The 14,097-nt window shown below is 43.8% G+C and overlaps 1 protein-coding gene and 1 pseudogene across 2 annotated transcripts in view; one reads left to right on the forward strand and one right to left on the reverse strand.

Annotated features, from left to right (window-relative positions):
* Positions 1-14,097, reverse strand: part of SLC36A4 (solute carrier family 36 member 4) — an 85,991-nt gene that overhangs the window by 26,842 nt on the left and 45,052 nt on the right. The gene's annotated exons all lie outside the window — the stretch shown is intronic.
* Positions 13,280-13,374, forward strand: LOC117046160 (annotated as a pseudogene).

A 14,097-nucleotide genomic window follows, 5' to 3' on the forward strand; every position in this document is an offset into this window, starting at 1 on the left:
CATTGTTTTTTTTAACTGTGGAAAGGCGGCATACAAATAAAAAATGAAAAGAAATGAAATGAAAATGAAAGACTTCAGAGAATTTAAGTGAACTGTTGGTCACTCAGCTTTCCAAACACACTTCTTTTCCACATCGGCTATTAAGTGTGCCCCTATCAGACATGCCCAAACCACAACCAGCCAAATCGCAAGTTATATACATTTTTAAATGAATCAAAATATGTTATTAGAGGCCGTCGAAAGCATTCTGAAAGAAGTGCACGGATGAGGAGGAAGAGGAGGGAACAGCTGAAAGAACTGCCAAGAGACTAGGTACAACCCTTAAGGTACCTTCAAGCTTTGGCCTAATGCGTTATCTTCTTTAAACAGCTCCCCCCCCAGGCCGACTTCTCTCTCCTGCAAGGCTAATATAAACATGGGAGGCGGGATCCAAATCCAAATTAAGTCCTGGGATAAGCCACCCAAAGCAGTGTGATCGCAATCGCTAACGCTCCCAAAAGACAAACGCATTATTCCTACACATGCATCTGTTGCATGAAATGTTAAAGGGAGCATATCGTTAAGTCAAGCTAGCTAACTTCCATGAGAAGCTAGCCGGCATTCCATGAGAAAGGCAGGGTTAACCACTGAATAAATCGAAGAGAAAAACCAAACTGGGCATGGAGGCATCTCGGCTCTGTGCATTCAATTGACAATTTTTTAAAAACACTCATGGCACCTTAGGCTGCCATCCAGGGGCGTCTTACCCATAGAGGCTAGTGGCACAGGGCGCCAAGTTCTGGAGGGTGCCAGAGAATAGGCGGAGGCTGGACGCGGCACCTCCTGGCATCAGCTTGCCGCCCTCACCCGCCTCCGCCATGTCGCGACGAAGCAGCACTATGCCCGGAGCCTCCATCTACCATGGCCACCGTGGCACGAAGTGGCTAGCTCAGCCAGGAGGTGCCGCATCCAGCCTCTGCCTCTTCCCCGCCAGAGGAGCCACCCTCCAGCCACTGCCCACCTCCTCCAGCTCCACCGGCAGCGCCATCCTCCCTAAAAAAAAACTCTGGGAAACGAGGGGGCTGCCGGAGGGAGCTTTGCATCACAGTGCCGGAAATGCTTAACACAGCCCTTCTGCCATCCTAACCACTGGCTTGCAGCAGGAGGTCTAGGTGGAGTGGCATTGCCACTGCAGCATCCACCACCCTGCCAATTGATCATAGAGCTGGAAGGGACCCCAAGGGTCATCCAGTCCAACCCCCTTGCAATGCAGGAATCTCAACTAAAGCATCTATGGCAGATGGCCATCCAACCTCTGCTTAAAAACCTCCAAGGAAGGAGAGTCCACCACCTCTCTTGGGAATGTGTTCCACCGCTGAACAGCTCTTACTGTCAGAAAGTTTCCCCCCAAATGCTTAGTCGGAATCTCCTTCCTTGTAAAATGAAGAGGTGTGTGTGTGTGTGTAGGAAAATGCCCCTTTGCTGAGCCAGCTCCCAGGCTGGTAAAATAAAGAAGCCCGGATCAGCTGGCTCAGGACCCAGAGGATTGTGTGTCAGCACAGCTGCGCCCCAAAAATCTCTGCTGGGGGGATATATCAGTGGTAGTTTCCACTCACCTGCTGCTTGAGCAGGTGCTCTGGGCTGCTCACAAGCAGCGGTGGATCTCCAATGACAGCAAAAGCCAGCAGAACCAGCCAGGGCACCTCCTGTCAGTTTACATTTCTTGGTGCAGAAAGTATTGACCTGATGTGTAGAGATCTTTCCTATTCCAATTAATTCAAGAGGGTTCCGGAAGCTCCTTTGTGTGAAAGAAACAAGCTGAAGGTTCATGATGTTTGGGTTATTCCTTCAGAGAAGCTGAGTACAGCTGGCTTAAACTGGATCTTTCAGCCAATAATAGTAAGGCCAGAAGGAGCCTGGGTTTCACTGCACTTTCTATCTCTTTTCCTTCTGATGTGGTGTTCTGTACATAGTCTGCTTAGTGCAAAGGTTTAGACTTATTATAAGTTATTGTAAGTTTGAGTTAAGTCTGCTGCAACAGGATTTCTTATGGACAGTGCCAACCCTGAATGTATTGGATTTGTAACAATTATGCTCATTTGTCTTCAGTAGCAGTGAAGCTCTGCTGGATGAAACACAATTGCCTCTGGTCTACTTTTTTAGGAATCCTGCAACGTGTTTAAGTTGTTACTCTGCTAACTATACGTCAGAGTTCTGCTCTGGATCAATATTGAGTAGAATTTCAATGACACCTCCACCCTATCCAAATCCCCTCCAGCATGGTGAATCTGAATCATGAACTGCTCTGCCCATTAATAACTAAAGGCTGTAGACCAGTAACTCAAAAGTCTCTGAACAGTACCTATATGCCACCCCAGTTTTAAACTCAAGAGATTAGTGGTTTATAGGAGGTGCAACGGCTGAGACAACTAGATTTGTTGGCAGATCTCTATAGGGTACGAAAGACCCTTCTCCAAAGAATCTTGCATAGATTCCAATTGAGATTTGAATCAAGACTCCATTAAAAAAAAACCACCCTTTCCCCAAGGATAACCTGTCAAAAGAAGCAGAAAGAAAGTGTACAATAAGGGGAAATGAGTGTGGAGTTCGGCATTACTAGACTGCCATTAAAGCAAAGGAATTTGCGCTGGAGAAAACAAAACCATACAATTATGCTGTAAATTTCTGCTATTTCACACAGCAGAATGTCTGGCGAGAGATGGCATTAAAAAGCAGTCTCAAGAGATAAATACTGTGTAATCAAATGGTGGTTAAGTTGACTGTCGAATAATTAAAACTGCCCTTAATACAGCTGAGAGTCACAGTGACTTCTTTGTCCTCAGCGGTGCAGAACATAATCTACAATTCTGAGAGATTTATAGCACCAAGCAAGAAAAGTAAACTAGGAAACTAGAAGTCCAAAGGGCTTTGGAGCCATGGATTGGGGGACTCTGGTGGTCTTCAAGCGCTTAGCCTCCTACTCTTCCAATTGTGGAAGTTTATGGCTCAGTGGCAGATAAGATTATCCTGGGTTTGGTCCAATATGACCTTTCACCAGCCAGCTAAAAGAGCTGAGAAACTCCTGATTCTATGCATGGCACATTCCTGTGTAAAAGGACACTTTTCCACACCACAGATCGATCACCCTTGAAATATACAAGGCAGAGGAAAGATACAATGGATTCTTCTTGTAGATACACCTCTGGGGGTTCTGCCATAGATCAACAACAGTTTGACTTAAAAGAAGGGGCCTTTTGCTAATTATTAATTCCTCTCTCGCCTCACTTTCATGCTTGATCCGATTTTGATTTAATATTTGCATGCCGCTTTCCCAATAACCAACGTGAGACCAAAGCATGGTCCATGGCGGATACTGCATGAGTATGACACCAGGCGAGTCTATTTGGAAGTCTTATTAGATACTGCAAAGATCGAGAACCCCTGCTTAGGTTAGGGGGTTTGTTATGGGTTCACAGAATCGTGGAGTCGGAAGGGACCATTAGGGTCATCTAGTCCAACACCCCACCCCACCCCAAAAGGCACGAATCTTTTGCCCAATGTGGGACTTGAACCCACGACACGGAGATTAAGAGCCTCATGCTCTACCGACTGAGCTATCCCAGCGCCAATGAGTCCCTGATGAATAGGCTACTTGTCACATCACACATGCCATTTCCACGAACCATTCTCCAGCTAATTAAGTTTCCTTTCCTCTGTGTGCAGAAGGATGAGTGAGATATGCTAAAACACTATACCAGGGATGCCGAACCTTGTGCCAAATTTGCCCTCCAAGCAAATGTGCCCTCCAAGTTCTCGGGATTCTCTGCAGGCCAGACCCCTCACTGTGGCTTTCTCTAGGTCCTCCTTGAGTGCTTTTGCCTGGGTTGAATGACCCTTGCACTAATATAATGCTTCCTGCTTACCTGGATAGAGAAAAGAGTGTGTGCACTGGCTAGGAAGAGGCGTACAATACAAAAGGTAAGAGTCAACGATTTATGGCTCTGGACCCAGTGCGCAAATCTTGTGTGAAATTGTGTATCCTTTCTGTCTCTCCTAAGCCTTCTGCCAATCCCACTGGACCACAAGGTCCCAGCACAAATGGAGGAAGGAAACTCTCCAGCCAAACCAACCACATGCCTCTTATAAAATCCAGTGTGCTGCCACCTGACAAAAGCAGTGCTATGAAACTAGGAGATCCACAGGCAGTTTACGGTCCAGTGCAAGCTGGGGGGGAGACTGTTTCGGGGCTGTGTGTGTCATGTGTGAATAAAAGCTGGCTTTTACCACCCTCTGGAGGCTCACGTGGACAACTCTCTTCAGCTGCAATCCTTGGTTATTTTGCTTATGCAAAGTAGAAGAGCAAGCAATACTCAAGTTGACGAGGTTTTTATCTGCATAAGCACGGAGGACTAATCCACAGCCTCCAATCCCACTTCCTGCATGCTAACCTAAGATAACCGCCAATCCGAAGAAGAATTTGGCAGGGAGTCAGAAGAAACTATAGTGCGGGAGAGGGGAAATGGAAGGATCTAAAGCAGGAGGAGATTAGAAAAATCAGATGGGGAAGGAGGGACACTGTCCAAGCCTCACAGGTGGTGCCTTTCTAATCCAGCCGACACAATATTCCAGAAGATTCAAACTGGTTCAATACCGGTACATTAAATCCATGAGACCTGACAAAAGTCTGCCTTGTATCAAAACTGAAGGCACTCATTACGTTGTTCAGTGAGAGATTCACTAGCAATATGGGAAGCTGCCTCATTCCAAGTCAAACCACTGGTCTATCTAGCTCAAGTATTGTTTTCTGCAAGCAGCTCCCTTAGGGTTTCAAGTCAACTCAACTCAACTCAGTCTTACCTGGAGATGCCAGGGACTGAACCCGGGACCTTCTGAATGACAGTGCCACCAATGAGCTATTACCCGCCAAGCTGTAAATAAGTACACTTGTCTGAAGTTATGCTTGAAATTGCTCCTCTCTCTATCACCACATAAATCCAGGGGTGTTTGCTCAGACTCACGTTTGGCCAAGTTCCACAGCAATTATTCCCAAGCAAGGCTGCATGGAACTGTAGCTTTTTGGATTCTTTCCCCCTGCAGTATCCCTTCCGTTAGGTAACATAATGCAAAGCCATCTCATCTAAAAACCTCTACAAGCTTTCCTCTAGTTGTAAACAGTTAGGTATGGGAGGTTCCAATTCTGAATGGTAACACAGCAGGAGCTGAGAGTTAAAACCTTCTTTCCCCATCTCACAGACTAGATTTGTCTGGGGTTGGGGCTCTGTACAACAACAACAACAACAACAACAACAACAACAACAACAACAACAACAACTCAAAGTGTTGGTGCTGACCTTTAACGCCCTAAATGGCGTCGGCCCAGTATACCTGAAGGAGCATCTCCACCCCCATTGTTCAGCCCAGACACTGGGGTCCAGCGCCAAGGGCCTTCTGGCAGTTCCCTCGCTGCAAGAAGTGAGGTTACAGGGAACCAGGCAGAGGGCCTTCTTGGTGGTGGCGCCCGCCCTGTGGAACACCCTCCCTTCAGATGTCAAGGAAATAAACAACTATCTGACTTTTAGAAGACATCTGAAGGCAGCCCTGTTTAGGGAAGTTTTTAACGTCTGATGTTTTATCATGTTTTTAATTTTCTTTTGGGAGCCACACAGAGTAGATAGGGAAACCCAGCCAGATGGGCAGGGTATAAATAAATTAACAACAATATCACACAGACTCCACCAAACTATTTGAGAAAGTCTACATCTAGTTTGGTCTCAGGTTGTGAAACAAAACAAATCTCTCACAAATTCTCTACCCACACTGCAATTATTTAAGTTCTGAAAGGTCTTTACACCCTTTCTGCTCAACATTCTTTTCTTTATTCATCTGTAAACGAAATGAATTCTATTCACACTACAGATGCCAGCATAAAACGAGACGTCAAAAATGAGCACGGCCCTTCCATTGACAGTTCCTAGTTGCCTCCCACTGTTGCACAGATGAATTAAGTTCTCTCAAGGACTTCAAACTGAAGCCTCAATGCATACTGGTTCCTATTTACATCCATATCCCATCCCAAGCCTTTTAATAAATGGAACCTCAAGTTTGCCACTCCAACAGTAAAATAAAGTAAAAATCCTGCCACAGTTCATAGTAAGATTTATAGGTTTAAGTACAAGGGATGCCCAGACACCCATTTATATAGAAAAAACTTACTGATTAAAAATAAATAAAATATCTGGTGCCTTCCAGATATTGTATTAGAACTCTGTGCTGCAAGGCGCTGATGGGAGTCCTTGTCCAAAACAAGCTGGAGGGCACCAGGTTGGGGAATGAAGTCCTCATTTCCCATATTCTCTACCCTTCCACAAATGACAGGCACAAAGTGATTTCAGCATCAGTGTCCATTCCCTGCCTTTAGTTTGCCTGAGACCGTATTATACAGGATTTTAATATCCTCCCCTCCTCACATCCCTAACCAGCATTAACTGCTGGTTGCGCAGTTTGCTAATTAAAATACATGAACAGAACAAATAAAAATTCATGATACAAATTCTGCCAAGGCAAAAGTAGCACTGAACAGCTTTCAAAACTTGACAAACCTGCACATTCATGCTGCTTCCAAGGGATGTAAACTACTTTAGAATTCCCCTTTCCTCAGGCAACAATTCTTAAATAAAATTTCCTTATATGGGCTCACTTCAATTTAAAAAAAAAAAAAGATCCCACGCCAATTTCTTTTAAATATGATTAGCTAAGTTTACATTTATGGGGAGAAAGTTACTTCCCCCTCCCAACTTCCCAGGAAGCAAAGCATGCATTATTATTTTTTAATTGCCAGCATCTTGAAGTTTCAAGTGCTGAGGTGTTGAAAGGATTTAGATTTTTAAAGAGAAAGAGAATTAAAGAACTTGGGCTACACATTTAATAATAGTTAAGGAAATAAAGGAGGTGGAGGGGGGAGGACAGAGCGCAAGCATGCATGTGTAGCGGAGTTGATTTGATGCAAACAAATGTAAAAGGATGCAAATTTGGGGCGCAATAATTCATAATTTCACATATTCGCTCAGGGGGTCTGAACTGGCAGCTCTGACCAGGAAAGAGAGACCTGGGGGTCACTGGAGAGCCAGTGTGGTGTAGTGGTTAAGAGCGGTAGACTCGTAATCTGGGGAACCGGGTTCGTGTCTCCGCTCCTCCACATGCAGCTGCTGGGTGACCTTGGGCTAGTCACACTTCTCTGAAGTCTCTCAGCCCCACTCACCTCACAGAGTGTTTGTTGTGGGGGAGGAAGGGAAAGGAGAATGTTAGCCGCTTTGAGACTCCTTTGGGTAGTGAAAAGCGGGATATCAAATCCAAACTCTTCTTCTTCTTCTTCTTCTTCTTCTTCTTCACAGTGCACAGCTTGATGAAATGTTGACCCAATGTGCAACGGATATGCAAAAGGCAAAACCCATGCAAGGGATCATTAGGAAAAGGACTGAAAATAAAACTATCTGTATCATAATGCCATTATGCAAATCTATGGCGAAACAAGACTTGCAATACTGTGCACCGTTCTGGGTATTAAAAAGGATATTTTGGACTTTGAAAAGGTGCAGAAAAGGGCAACCGAAATTATCAACGGGATGGAGCAACTCCTTTATGAGCAAAAGCAGTCCATATTTGGGGTGTCTTAGCTTAGAAAAAAGGCATGTTAAGTGCAGCCGTGATCAAGAGGTCTAAAATTATGCAAGGTGTGTGTGGGAAAGGGAAGACGTGAAAGCTTTTCTCCCTTGTCTCATAATACGTACAAGAACTTGGGAACAAACAATAAAGCTGAATGTCAGAAGATTAAGGACAACAGTTTCTTGACGTAGCACGTTGTTCAAGTGCAGAATTTCTTCCAATTGCATGCAGTGATGGGCACTAACTTACATGGTGTTAAAAGAGGGTTATTTATTTATTTCATAAAATTTATATAGGGCTGGATTGTAAAAACAAACAAACAAACAAACCTCAAAACGGTTTACAAAGAGACGAAAACATAAAATTCAAAACCGTAGTCATACCTTGGAAGTCGAACGGAATCCGTTCCGGAAGTCCGTTCGACTTCCAAAACATTAGAAAACTAAGTAGCGACTTCCGATTGGCTGCAGGAAGCTCCTGCAGCCAATCGGAAGCTGCGGAAGCCCTGATGGATGTTCGGGTTCCAAAAGAACGTTCGCAAACCAGAACAATCACTTCCGGGTTTGCGGTGTTCGGGAGCCAAAACAGACAAGTTCCAGGGTGTTCGGGGTCCAAGGTATGACTGTATTTTAAAACATGCAAAAGTTACAATACTGTAACAGATTAGAATGACACAAATTCACAATGGCTACCACCAGTTGCTGGGAGCCACAAGTGCGGGGGCGGGGCAGAGGAGCACTCAGTACCTATTTATGGGTTTCTGACTGGTCACTGCCAGAAAACGACACTGGACTCAATGTGCTTTTGGCACACCCCATTTGTTTTTCAAACATTTAACCCACCAAGGTAGCTTTCAGAAAACGAATTTATAAAACAAAACAAAAAATGCAAGTTGGAAAATAGCGCCGGCTCATGTTGCACTAAATAAATGCCAAAATAAGTTTCTGCAGAGAAGATGGGAAACTATTTATATACTCTAGAATCACAGGAGAGATGTACCCTCCCCATTCTTAGTTTCATAAACAATGTTTACCCACAGTAAAATATATATATATATTAGATACTCAGGAATTGCATGATGAAGGTTAAAAATTAATACACTGGTAAATACAACCTTAAAAGCCCCAAATGCTGTAGCCTTTACCTTGGAAAAAGGAGGGTATTCCAAGACTTCTGGAGTTTGCAGTTCTCTCATGTACACACAAACACACTGCTGCTGCTTATTTGTGGTTCTATGACGCGGGTGGCACTGTGGGTTAAACCACTGAGCCTAGGGCTTGCTGATCAGAAGGTCAGCGGTTCGAATCCCCGCGACGGGGTGAGCTCCCGTTGCTCGGTTCCAGCTCCTGCCCACCTAGCAATTCGAAAGCACGTCAAAGTGCAAGTAAATAAATAGGCGGGAAGGTAAACGCCGTTTCCGTGCACTGCTCTGGTTCGCCGGAAGCGGCTTTGTCATGCTGGCAACATGACCCGGAAGCTGTACGCCGGCCCCCTCGGCCATTAACGCAAGATGAGCGCCACAACCCCAGAGTCGAACACAACTGGACCTAATGGTCAGGAGTCCCTTTACCTTTACCTATGACAGCACCAGAGACCTACATAGTGGTCATCCCCTGAATCAGGCATGAAGGTCTGATGAGAAGCAATTGGTCCATCAAGCTTTATCTGTCAAGTAATTTCCAAGCCCCCAGTTCATTGTCTGCTATCATCATCATGCTTATGAACCCATTCTTTCCTTAAAGTTTCTCCCCTTCCCCTTTTTGAATTAAAAATGAGGCCTGTTTCAAACAATGGAAAATGATTTCTGAGCTCGCTGCAATCATAGCACATTTTCTCAGCTTAGAAAGAGCACAGCTTACCAAAGATGCAAAGAAGAGCAAAGTGTAGATTCAATATTCATTTTCATTCAGACACAAAATCTAAATTACGTTTATTAGAGCCTTGCCAATTATTTTATCATTTGCATTCTGCCAGAGATTGGTTGGGAGGAATGATTTGATGAATTAGAAAACACCATTGTTACATTTCCACGATTCCACTAAGGGATAATGGCACTTCCAGTTTCCAAACAGCTTTTAATCACTGTCACTCCCCCCCCCCCCAGTTTTGCTGCAGAGTTCCTCAAAGTAAATATCCTTACATCTAGGAATGTGTGCCATGTGACATACAAAGAAGGGCAAAGAAAAGCGGTAAGATCTCCCTGAGCTAAGGAAATAGATACATTCCTTATTCTGATTAAATTCATGGGTGGAAAAAACTTGTGGTCAGTAAGGATGTAAAACCCACTGGTCAGTAACTTTAGGAATCTGACCAGTGAAAAAAGATTTGGTCAACTAACCAAATCAAACAATGGGGAGATATTTCTATAGAATTAAAGTTTGTTACAACAAATATATACTTTAATAATAATAATAATAATAATAATAATAAATTTTTATTTATACCCCGCCCTTCCCCGCGAAACCGGGCTCAGGGCGGCTAACACCAATAAAATCACAACAAAAACATAAAACAATTCATTAAAATACAGATTAAAATACAATTTAAAACTAAATCTAAATTTCAGCCTCATTTTTAAGTAGCCCACCAATCACCCCAAAAGAACGAAACATCAGGGTTAAACTGATGATCAACTGGTTGGACAAAAGCAATTAAGTTTCCTTGATGTGGTTTGCATAATCATTCCTGGCTTCATAAACCATGGTTTGTGAATCCAAGAACAAGCACCAGGAACAAAACACTCCTCCCTCTCTCTTCTCTCTCTCTCTCTCTCTCTCTCTCTCCCCCCCTCTTTCTCTCTCCCCCTCCCCTCTCCTTCCCTGACTTTAGTACAGTACAAAGATTGCGCCTTTGCATTAACATGGAATTTCCAGCGATGTTTGTTGAATCAGAGAACCCTGGCTTAATACTGGCCAACTAACCAGAGAAAAAAATGAGGATGTGATCATAGATGATAGAAGAGGGGTAAAAGAAAAGTGCTGAGCCCCAGAACTCATGCTCAGCTTTGTAAACCATGTGCGTAAGTGTTCAGAAATACACTTCCCTAAGATGCACATTAAGAAACGCCCTCAGTAGCTCCAGAACTATGTGCCACCAAGCCCAATTCGTGATATTAGCAGTGGTTTGCAACACCTTAAAATGGCTCAGGATCCAAATATCCTCCATTACCAAACAGGTAAGAAACAGTGGGTTTATTTTAGAAAGCAGTTCATAACTGAACTGACTTTTTCTTTTGCAAATGTTCCTTTCATCAAATCGTTACCTAATTTTCAAGCTGCACAGGGTTTGTTTTTTCCTTCTTCGTCATCAATAGATTTCAGTTTCAAGACTGATATTCTGTTAGCAAACAGAGAGTGATTAAACCCTTATCACCCACCCTAGAACACTGACTTGCCCCCCCTTTTTTTTTTTTTTTGCTGCTGGTGAACTTGTTATGATGTCTGCAGCGGGAGCAGAATGTTCTGTTTCTCTCTTACCTGGCTGGAAAATAAAAGTGTTGTAAGCAAGGGGGGGGAACAGATAGCAGCCTTATTAGTCTATGGTCCAGGCATCTAAAAATAGGGTGGTTGTCCCCATTGGGGGTGAACAAATGCTGTAGCCTATTGTTGTTGCTTTTGATAGCCTATGACCCTAATAAAATTATCAGCCTCACTGGTCATCGGTAAGGAATAGGTTTTCACTGAAAAAGCACCTTAATTATGGGGGAAATAGCCAAAAAGTGCAATATCCAGTTATAGTGCAATATCCCTATAGAAAACTATAGGGGCTATAGTTTTCACACCTTTTGCCCAACAGGGCTCCAAACTGAGCATTACTGGGGAAAAACAGAGGACCTGGCAAAACCTGTAAATAACGCAAGTTAAAAAAAACCTCTGTCTTTTCTTTTTCTTTTTTTAAGAGTTCACTTATACATATAATTGTTCAGAGAAACTGAATGGTGCTCTAAGAAACTAAAATGTTCCAAATGTAGCCTGCCAATCAGCACTAATCTGTGATCCATCATTTCTCTACTGCCGTAATATTCCTGGTCCGAAACAGTAGTCTCCTCTCGTCATCTGTCAAGCCAGTTCCACAAACTTGAGACTACTGCGTGCAGGACACACGTGGCCTCTTCTCCAATATCTGGAGATTACTTTACCCGTAAGTAGGCTGAGCAAGTGGTTGTTTAAAGGAAGAGACTGGCAAGCAACAGAATGCATAATCGAGATGCACCCTCCAGAGTTAAATCCTGGGGACAGTGTAAGAGATTGAGCTTTGGTCAACCGACATGTTAACTGAACACTGATAAATTATCAATGGGCCTGTGAATTAAGGGCTAAGTTGTTTAGCTGGACTGGATGAATCCCAAACCGGAATTAAGATTGCCGGAAGAAATATCAACAACCTCAGATATGCTGATGAGACAACCTTGATGGCAGAAAGTGAGGAGGAATTAAAGAACCTTTTAATGAGGGTGAAAGAGGAGAGCGCAAAACATGGTCTGAAGCTCAACATCAAAAAAACTAAGATCATGGCCACTGGTCCCATCACCTCCTGGCAAATAGAAGGGGTAGAAATGGAGGCAGTGAGAGATTTTACTTTCTTGGGTTCCATGATCACTGCAGATGGTGACAATGTCATTGGGCGGTAATGCCATGCTGAGGGAAGAAGCAAGAGCACTGTCAACAGAATTGCAACATGGCAGCCTGAATTATAGTTAACAGACTGAAGTGAGTGCCAGAAGCATCACCACTGTGCAAAAAAACAAAACCAACACAACAGTTTCAGGGTTCAGGCTAAAACTAAACCAGGCAAATGAGAAGGGCATGCAATGTTAACCAAGTTATCCTACAGCCGCAAAATGCATGCAATGTTTGAGACAGTGTGTGTGTGTGTGCATTCACACGCCATATGGAGCTTAAGGCTGAAGCGGTGCCTTCAGTTTTTATGTAGAAAGAAACTCTGTACATTAGGAGTTTGGGGGAGACAAGTCTAAGGAAACAGAATTGTTTTTGCAAGATTGTGAAACTTAGGACTTAGGAGTTGATAGCAACCTCGAGCACTAGATTAGGAAACCCAGCGTATTTGTTATTGCCACTTGTCGTATTTGATAGTTTCTACCCAAACACAGAAGTTTTCTCATTCATTCAACTTCTTTCTACCCTCTTTTTAAAAAAGAAAGAAAGCCAGCCAAGTCTAGCTGCCACATTTCCTCTGCACAAGAGTCATACAGGGGCTGTGTTCACATGCCACACTAAACCACAGGTCACATCAAACCCTAGTTTATGGTGTACCTTGAGAGGGTCAAACAAATGACAACTGGTAAGCCAAGAATCAAAGTTTGCTGCTGCTCATGCTTAGGGAATGACTTCTGCGCTCAAAGTAAAGCATTAACTACGGTTTACTGTGATGTGCAAAACTGAGCCATCACTTTTATCTACAACCAGACAGACTCAGCAAGCGAGTATGAAGAAACCGGTCACAGTGCCTGCCCTTTATTAGAGGAAAACCAGGATTGTTCTAGCAGTATCACACACAGAACCACTGCACTATATTATCTAATAAGACATATTGTGAAAGGTGAATAATTCATAAGCAAGGAGCAGCAAACTATAAAACAGAGGAAAAAGACTACGTTTATCTTAAGAACAGAGCCCTGGTGCTCGCTTTGGCAGCACATATACTAAAATTGGAACGATACAGAGAAGATTAGCATGGCCCCTAAAAAAAATAATAGAACAGAGCCCTGTATTAATCAGAGTTCTTTTAAGTTATAATTCAACTGATGACTTTGATTTTTCCTCTGCCCCTTGAGTCCTTTTTTGCGGCAACACATTAATAAAGAAAACTACTGTATATATGTTTTCCAGGAATATCCCAACTATTTTCAGATGAAGTTCAAGGAGTGCAGTGTCCCTAAAGCATTTTGCATCGGACAACAGGTAAAGATGTACCTCTCTGTCCAGAATTTTGGCAAGGGTGAAGTGTATGGCGATACAGTAGTACCCCGGGTTACGCACACCCCGTGTTGCGGACGTTTGAGTTGCGAATGCGCGACCCCCAGATGCGCAGAAGCGCTCAAATCACGCTACTTTCGGGGGGGGGGTTCATGCGTTCATGATACACACGCACGTGTTACACACCGCGACCCGCAACGGATCACCTGCGTAACCCAGGGTAACACTGTACTTTAATTCCTCTTCTGCTGCATGATTTATCTGTGATTGTAACCATATTGATTTGCCCAAGTATGCATGGAGTTCGGCCTTACCATCAGCTGGGAAAACACCAACACCGTGGGTCAGGAGGTGTTGCCAGCACTCCACGCATCAGCATTGGTGACCACAAGCTGGAGATGGTAGATGATTTTGTCTACCTGGGTTCCACCATAACAGGCAACCTTTCCATTGATGCTGAGCAGGAGAAGCGTGTTGGCAAGGCGACCACGGCAATGGCTCACCTCTCCAAAAGGGAATA

This window comes from Lacerta agilis, chromosome 4 (assembly GCF_009819535.1).
Source record: "Lacerta agilis isolate rLacAgi1 chromosome 4, rLacAgi1.pri, whole genome shotgun sequence".
Classification (NCBI taxonomy): domain Eukaryota; kingdom Metazoa; phylum Chordata; class Lepidosauria; order Squamata; family Lacertidae; genus Lacerta; species Lacerta agilis.